Source organism: Ips typographus, linkage group LG3 (genome assembly GCF_016097725.1).
Source record: "Ips typographus isolate SLU linkage group LG3, UJ_Ityp_2.0, whole genome shotgun sequence".
NCBI classification, from domain to species: Eukaryota; Metazoa; Arthropoda; class Insecta; order Coleoptera; family Curculionidae; genus Ips; species Ips typographus.
Window position 1 is genome coordinate 17,501,346 of NC_138424.1, and position 9,593 is coordinate 17,510,938.

At 36.3% G+C, this 9,593-nt stretch overlaps 1 protein-coding gene and 1 long non-coding RNA gene across 2 annotated transcripts in view; both read left to right on the forward strand.

The window, feature by feature from the left end:
* The window catches only part of Flo2 (flotillin-2), a 262,398-nt gene that overhangs the window by 107,744 nt on the left and 145,061 nt on the right, over positions 1-9,593 (forward strand).
* Positions 1-9,593, forward strand: part of LOC145726718 (uncharacterized) — a 112,557-nt gene that overhangs the window by 64,227 nt on the left and 38,737 nt on the right. The window lies entirely within an intron of this gene.

Here is a 9,593-nt window from a genome sequence, read left to right on the forward strand (position 1 = left end):
ACTACATGACAGAATCAAAAGCGAAGACCTTAGACAACGGAGCGAGATACAATACATAGGAAGGGAATGCTGGAAAGTGTGCTGGACATCAACGTCCGAAGAGGCATAATAGGACAAAACAGGCATTAGCCTACTTATATGGACACCATATTAAGCCAAGGTAATTCTGCTATACAAAAAGGGTGATAAGTTAAGAATCGATAACTATTGGCCTACTAGTTTGCTTCTCCACCCGTACACACTTCTGACTGAGATTGTAACAAATAGACTTACAACCACATTAGATGACTATCAGCCCCCGGAACAGGTGGCTTCCGTAAAGGTTATAGCACAATAGAACACATACAATCAAAAGTGCTACGAGTACAATGAACCACTACAAAGCTTTTGACTCCGTAGAATTGTGGGCTATTTTTAAGGCAATACACAATGTCAGAATTGACTCACGCTACAAGCAGCTCCTCAAACACATACACGATAATCGACAATTTCCGTTAAAATCTGTGATCAAATAGAAACAAACCAAGTCCAAATAAAAAGAGGAGTAAGACAAAAGGACACTATTTTCCCAAAGCTGTTTACACTTGCACTAGAAGAGGTCTTTGAAGCCTTAAACTGGAATGAGAAGGGCAAACATCTGAGTCATCTACGTTATGCGGATGATATAGTGCTCTTTAGTCAGAATATAATGGAATTACAAGAGATGTTTGAAGAACTTCAGAGAGTATCCGCAAAAATAGGATTGACTCACTGTTAAATCAGCTAACAAGCTTATAACAAAAAGCTATAGAACAGATGAAATAAGCCTCAGAGACCATATCACAAACGAGAGTATTAGATGAGATTACTTGGCAAAATTTACAAGCGATATGGATCACCACCTATATGGAGCACAGAAGAAAGTCTGGAAGATGCTCAAGAATAGGAAAGGAGTCACCAAAGATGTATGGGAAAAATACTTCGGGAAACTCTATAACACCAAAGGAGCCATAAGCATCGAAAACTACGAGACAAACCATCAAATAACACTGAACGAAGAAGAGGTAATGGCAAAAATCAAAAAATTAAACAAAACAGAAAAGCTCCCGGGACAGACCTCATCCCAAACGAATTTCTGAAATATGCCGGACCAGAACTAGGAAAACATCTAAAAATCCTCTACAATAAAATGTTAGAAACATCGATACCTACGGAATGGCACAAAAGTATAACTGTCCCTATATTCAAGAAAGGACAGAAGACGCATCCAGGCAACTACAGGGGCATAACGCTGCTGAACACAAGCATGAAACTCTTTACCGGCATTTTGAAGGAAAGACTTGAAACACAAATAACAAACAGGGAAGGACAACAAGGCTTCAGACGAAACAGATCCACGACCGACGCCATATTCATTATCAAACAACTAAAAGAAAAATCAATCGAATTTAATACACCAGCATATGTCTGCTTCCTCGATTTGACCAAGGCATTTGATAGGGTTTGCCTCTCCGACATCATAAATATACTGATAGCGAAAGAAACGCCAGACACTATCGTAAGAGCAGTTCGCAGTCTTAATATGAATAACATGACTAAAGTACAGGCAGAAGACACTTATACGGAAGAGATACCGACACCAGGAGGCATCAGACAAGGTGACAGCCTTAGCCCATTTCTGTTCAATCTCTTAATGGACAGAATTATAGAGAAAGTTTCAGCACTAAATATGGGACAGAATAAAAGAATCAGCATGGTATGTTACGCCGATGATGCAGCTATTTTCGCGGAAACGGAGGACGATCTCCAGAGACAACTACACAAATTCTGCCAGGTCAGCCAAGCGATGAGCATGACCATATCCATAGAAAAAACGAAAAGCATAACGTTTGCTAAAGATCCCGTAAGATGTAAGCTGGTAGTTCAGGACAAAATCATCGAGCAAGTCTCACAATTCAAATATCTGGGTATGGATCTGTCAAGTTATCACGACCCAGTGAAGGACCTAAGAAGCCAGATCAACAAAGCGTCTGCCATGTCGGGCTGCTTATGGGCGAACGAATACATGCTAAAGGATAGCAAGATCAGGATCTATAAGACTTGTATCATTGGATATACGGAATAGAAACCAGAAAAGAAAAAAAAAAGAATGCTTCGAGTAGCTGAAAGGAAAACGCTCAGGACTATAATGGGAAAAACACGAATAGACCGAATTAGGAATACTGACATTACGGAACAATGTGGGGTGCAAGACATCGTAAGATGGGGGAAACAAAGAAAAAGATATTGGTACGCTCACGTGAGAAGAATGGAAAAGGGAAGACTGCCATGCATCGCACTTGCATGGCACCCGGAAGACCGCCTAAGAGATGGAAAGACAGTTGGCAGTCGACCTCCCAGGATCTGGTTCAGAAGAACCTGCAAAACTAACAGATCGCGAGATCTTAAATATGAATAAGAAGAAGAGTATTAGACAAAGAACTATAGTTGAGGACGTCATAACAAGCATAGCTCACCTGAAATGGAGCTGGGTAGGACACGTTGCCGACAAGACGACCTGAGATGGAGAAGATGCATCATTCAATGGAGGCCTAGCATGCATAAATGCAACGTTGGCTCGCTGATATTAGAAGCAAAATGGACAACAAATGACATCAACTTGCACAAGACAAGGAAGCATGGAAAAATATAGGAGAGGCCTATGTCCAGGAGTGGACTGTAAAGGGTTGCTGAAAGAAAAATAAGAAGAATTCAAAAAGTTTGTGTGATAAAGACCTAATAGCCACCCCTGTTGTACAATATACTACTGACTTATTTCAATATATTCAAAATTATTGTGTACAAAGACACCTGTTGGCAAATTCCACGTTGTTCATGTCTATATTTAAAAAAAAAATCGAAAACAATACATGGTTCGACCATTGTTCTTGATATTACGCGAACTGTATTAAATGTCTTACGTAAGACTTTCTCTTTATTTCGTTTAATTCTCTATTCTTCATCGTAGGCTTCGGTGTAGGGTGTACGTGAGGAAGTCGAGCGATTTTATGTGACTTTACTCACGTACTGAGTACTGAAAAAAATCTGGCTATGTGTCGAGCATTTCCTTCTGAAACTTTCTTTAGTTGACCTCCGTTGAACTAAATTTGCTAGGCTAAAAACTAAAGCAATACCTACTTTGACGACCTTTTACTGCATTTGATGTAGGTCATCTTACTATTTAGCATTTACTGGCTAATTATTATCAAATCGTCCTGACACGTATAACTACATATTTGTGCTGTAACAGCTTACGTAATCGCCAGCCGTAATACTTACACACTTTCCCGACTCGCCGTTATTGGTCGGTAAAAGGAGAAATTGTTGTTTGATACGATGAATACCGATACATTGAACGGTGGCTTTAAATATTAATTCTATACCAGGACCGTTGTCTCGGGAAAGTAATGGTATTGAAACTGCAAGTTTTTATTATAAGCAACACCTCGTACAACAATTGCGTCTGCTCTGCCAAGAGCTACAGATATAGACGGTTCACGATCTTTTGGGATTTTTCGCTATTCATCGACAGAAAAACGTATGCTACTTGCAAATTTTTATTATATTCTGTGTGAACCGGTTTCGGTCCGTTAGGGCATCTTCTTCTTCTTCCAATGCGTATCCACTAATGGATATGTCCACTGTCCACTGTCTAATATTTCGCAGCCAACACATTTTTTTCCTTCCGATCCCTCTCCGGCCTTCGATCTTGCCTTCAATCAATAGATGTAAGAATTGATATTTCGTGTTTCGCATTATATGCCCCAGGTATGCCGTTTTTCTTCTCTTAATCGATTCAAACAGTTCACGCTGTCTGTTGACTCGTCTTAGAACTTCTTCGTTTGTTAGTCTAGCCGTCCAGGGTATCTTCAGGATTCTGCGATACAGCCACATCTCGAAAGCCTCCAATTTGTTGATTGCAGCCGCCTTCAATGTCCAACCTTCCATACCGTAGAGAAGCACCGACCAAACGTAGCATTTAGTGAATCTGAGCCTTAGGTTAAGGTCAAAATCGGAACAGGTAAGCACTCTTCGAAGACTTAGGAATGCTTGTCGAGCTTGTTCAATGCGACATTTTATTTCCTTGTCTGATGTCCATTCTTCGAAAAGCCAGATGCTCAAGTATTTAAATTTATCTACTCTTTCTAAGGGCCTTGCGTTAAATGTTATGGTGGGGTTTCCAAACATATTTAGGTTTCTAGAGATAATCATTTTTTGGTGTTGATATTTAAGCCCATTGATTTGCTCTGTTCTCCTACGTTGTTGACCAGTTGTTGTAGGTCGTGTATGTTATCAGCAATTAAGACCGTGTCGTCAGCATAGCGGATGTTGTTGATCCACACTCCATTGACTTTGATTCCCATTTCCACGTCTTCCATGGCCTCTTGGAATATTGCTTCCGAATATAAGTTGAATAGGAGTGGAGACAGCACACATCTCTGTCGTACCCCCCTTCTAATCTGTATGGCATTGGACATATTATTGCCTAGTTAGGGCATCATCAGGACTTAAATCTACCAAAAGAAAAATAATCAGTTCGGAAGAATTCTTCATGATAGGTGGAAAGAGGACCATGCTACTCACCGACCAAGACATCCACTAGATTAGTTACATAATTTCGTTATTATAATCTATTAGACTATTCCTTTTTATCGTTCCAGTAATTGTTTACTGTTTGATCTGGTTTCTGCATTTATTTTTGTTACGTCTTTTGGCAAAAGTGAATAAATTCTAACCTCAAAATAAAACAAAAAATGATTAACACCGACTAGACTTTTAAGTTTTCCGGAGGCCTGCAATTGTGCAACATTTTGGCAAACTAGCAAAAATGTGCGTTATTTTCGCAGAAAGAAAACTGATAAGAGTGACTGTAAGAAATGGTATCTTTAGGTTGGTGGTCTATTTAAATCATTGATTGATTGACATTATTACTATATGGGGTGTTCAAAAGCTACAGATTGGTATATTGAATCACTCCGTAACTGTTAAAGTAATCCAAGTTATGGGCTGTTGTCAAATAGAAACTGTCAAATACTGAGCAATCATTTCAATTAACAGCTAATCTGCATTGACATTATTTACTTCATAGTTTTATGGTCCATTGTGACGCAATTTTTTAATACAAAATGTCATTTTCTTGCTGTCAGTGTGAAAATTCACACCAATGAAGATATTATAGACTGCAATATAATACTTTTTAATATAATAAACACAACTCCTGTTTCTTTTATAAGTCAGACAGTTATGACATTTCGTTTCTGTAGTATGACAGTTGACGTATATGCGTGCAAGTGTCAAAAGTCATTTCATGGAAATGCAAAGTGCAGTTTGTACTAGCACTTCAACATGTTACAACGCAAACTATTTTATTCGTCTATAGTTGACGTTTTGACAGTTATGACACGTTGTCAATTTAGAATGGGATTTGCGCATCTGTCAAAAGTCAAAACACGGCTCATACGGCTATGAAGTACTGCTTGGAGTAATACATTGCTACCAGTTGGACGGAATTAAACTTAAGCCACTTTATACCTCTATAATCGAATTTTTGACAGGTATTGTATTCAGAATGTAGTTTGACAGCTGTCACGTATTATACTGTATCTGTTAAAAAAAGTGTAGTTTGTACGAATAATTTGTTACGACTTCTTTGCCCCACAGAAATACACTTTAGAGGTTTATGGTTGTCGTTTTACAGTTGTGAAGTATTGTCCTATTTAAGACAGTGGTTTCAGCACATCAGTCAAAATCCAGCTCATAGAGCTATAAAGTGTCATTTGGATGAATAGTTTGCTACCAGTTATGCAAGATTTAACTCTTACTTTATAAGTCTAAAATTGTAGTTTTGACATTTTACAGTGTGACTTAATTTTGACATTTATTTGTCAAATTTGTTGAAGAAGAAGCGGAAATGACAGATTGCTGGCAACGTAGTCATTTTTTTTTTGTCCAAATTTGTGACCAAACAAAGTTTACAAACGACACAATCAAGGCAACGTTGCCAAGTTAATCTTAAGTAAGTAATATGTGTAAAAATAAATGGAAATAATTAGGAATGTTCTAAATACAAAATGAATTTTGGTTCTAGTCGACGAATTCAGAGAGACGTTTGACATATACAGGGTTTAGAATGTCAAAATTATATAGATAGACTAGATCCAAAAATATCGTGAACAGACTATACCATGTAACTGCTTTCTCTCAAAGCCTGTCGGCCTAAAGGCTTGCATGCATCCTGTGTTAGTTTTTTTTTTTTTAACTCCAAGTTAGAACTGACCCATATTTCAATCCGATTGAAAGTGATAGTTTCCGCTGTCGGTTATTCAAATTACCGCAGTAGAATTTACATTTACCAGTCCTAGACTTTGTTCGAGCAAGTTCACTGCGGTGAATGTAAAGAAGATTAATAAATTAGATTGTTTTGCTATTTTTAGCTTTAATGTTTATTAGAGTTTTAATGAAATTGATGGTTAGAAAAAGTATTAAATCACAAAGCATGAAATTGCTCTAGAATGAACATTTTGTGAAGAATTATTTAAATTTTTATTATGGAAATAGTTTCTAAACTATGTATATGTATTACTTTTTATCTAGATTTATCAATGGAACGTGCATACATGGTGGAGTATTATTAGATTTTTGTTTAAGAAACTTAGATTTTTATAGAATGATTAGCTTTATGGTATGCACATTAAAATTGAAAAAATAAATTACATTATGTTGATTGATATTAACATCTATTTAATAGATTTTTTGACGTTGAATTCTTAATCCTTGTTGAGTACTTTTCGTCCTAGTTATAGGTTATGGCCAAATTCTAAGCAAATACGATGTAAAACTTATTATTATTAATTTGCCGATTTGTATGCACATTTAGCAAAAAAATGTTATTGAATTACAGTTACCAACTACTATAAAATTGGTGATTGTAATTATCAATTGAAAATCATTTTAAAAAGTTAGTTAAAAGAAGTTAGTAGAGTCCGGATTAAAAAGCACAAAAATTGTGAAAAAAGCGCTTAAAAAGCAAAATAATTATAATTTTCTTTAAAAAAGCATAAAAAGCTGTACAAAATTCTTTCAGAGATGCAAAATTTTTTTTTCAAAATGCTTTAGAAGAAGAAGATTTTAGACTGTTTTGAAAACTTTAAAAAAATTTTTGAACTACTTGAGAGCATTTGGAAGGTTTTTGGACTGTTTTGAACAGCATATTGAAGGTTCTGGAATGCTTTAGAGGCATTTGGAATCTTTTACACGGTTCACAAAATTTTTTGGAAGCTTCTAAACTGCTTTAATATCTTCTGGGAGCTTCTAGACTAGTTGAAAATCATTTGGAATCTTTTAGACTGTTCAAAATGATTTTGGAAGCTATTTTGAAAGACTTCCGATTGCTTTAGAAGCATTTTGGAGTTCCTGTGGTGTTTTGAAACCTTTTTAGACTACTTTAGGAGCATTTGGAAGGTGTTTGGACAATTTAAAGAGCCTTGAAGGTTCTGGACTGCCTTTAAGGCATTTGAAACCTTGTAGACGGTTTTAGAAACTTTTTGAAGCTGTTAAACTAGTTTAGAAGCATACGGAAGCTGTTGAGAGCTTCTACATAAATGGAAAAGCATTTGGAAGCTTCTAGGCTATTTTGAAAGGCTATAGACTGCTTAAGAAGCATTTTGGAGTTTCTGTAGTGTTTCAAAACCTTTTTAGACTACTTTAGGAGCATTTGGAAAGTGTTTTGACAGTTTAAAGAGCCTTGAAGGTTCTGGACTGCCTTTAAGGCATTTGAAACCTTGTAGACGGTTTTAGAAACTTTTGGAAGGAGCAAAACTGTTTTAGAAGCATACGGATGCGTTTGAGAGCTTCTAAATACATTGAAAAGCATTTGGAAGCTTCTAGACTGTTTTGGGACTGCTTAAGAAGTATTTTGGAGTTTCTGAAGTGCTTTAAAACCTTTTTAGACTACTTTAGGAGCATTTGGAAGGTGTTTGGACAGTTTAAAGAGCCTTGAAGGTTCTGGACTGTCTTTAAGGCATTGGAAACCTTGTAGACTGTTTTAGAAACTTTTGAAAGGAGCTTAACTGCTTTAGAAGCATACGGAAGCTTTTGAGAGCTTCTAGGTAAATTGAAATGCATTTCGAAGTTTCTAGACTGTTTTGGAAGGCTTTAGACTGCTTGAGAAGCATTTTGGAGTTTCTGTAGTGTTTTAAATCCTTTTTAGACTACTTTAGGAGCATTTGGAAGGTGTTTCGACAGCCTTGAAGGTTCTGGACTGCCTTTAAAGCATTTTAAACCTTGTAGACGGTTTTAGAAACTTTTTGAAGCTGTTAAACTAGTTTAGAAGCATACGGAAGCTGTTGAGAGCTTCTAGATAAATGGAAAAGCATTTGGAAGCTTCTAGGCTGTTTTGGAAGGCTTTAGACTGCTTGACAAGCATTTTGGAGTTTCTGTAGTGTTTTAAATCCTTTTTAGACTACTTTAGGAGCATTTGGAAGGTGTTTGGACAGTTTAAAGAGCCTTGAAGGTTCTGGACTGCCTTTAAGGCATTTTAAACCTTGTAGACGGTTTTAGAAACTTTTGGAAGGAGCTAAACTGCTTTAGAAGCATACGGAAGCTTTTGAGAGCTTCAAAATAAATTGAAAAGCATTTGCAAGCTTCTAGACTGTTTTGGAAGGCTTTAGACTGCTTGAGAAGCATTTTGGAGTTTCTGTAGTGTTTCAAAACCTTTTTAGACTGCTTTAGGAGCATTTGGAAGGTTTTTGGACAGTTTAAAGAGCCTTGAAAGTTCTGAACTGCCTTTAAGGCATTTGAAACCTTGTAGACGGTTTTAGAAACTTTCGGAAGGAGCTAAACTGCTTTAGAAGTATACGGAATCTTTTGAGAGCTTCTAAATAAATTGAAAAGCATTTGGAAGCTTTTAGAAGCTTCTAGGCTGCTTTGTAAGCTTTGCTAGACATTTTAGAAATTCTATAGTGTTTTAGAATCTTATTACATTTTTTTAGACTACTTCAGGAGCATTTGGAAATTTTGTCAGGTTAAATTTGTAAATTGATACTTGTACATTTTGCAACATGTTTTTGTCGTTCAGAAGCTTTCAATATCTCAATATAGCAATTTTTTGTCAAAGCAGTTATTAGTTTAGTTTATTTTTAAAAACTTGAAAAGCTTGTTTTGTAAAAAACCAGTTAAACCATACAAAAAACTAAAATAAGCACGAAAAGAAGAAAAAAGCTAAAAAAACATCAACCAAAGCTGGTCATACACTAAATTATTGTATCAATTAATAAAGTTAAGCAAGTTTTTCCTATCAATTGAACGTCATTACGGTCCAGTTTTGCTTGCTATCCCTTTTGAAGCTTATGGTCAATCCCATTGGGCAAACGGTTTGTTTTAAGCCAATATGAACCATAATGATTTTTGAATTTTTGTAGTACACAAAACAACATGGAGTTCTGCTTCTGATGCCATCTCATCGAAATTCGTCTCTATAATTTCTACTTCTGATTTCGCTACTTATGTATCACGAAGCTCAGCTCTTGATGAACCGATTATAACGAAAATTGAGACACCAGTACAACACACATTTG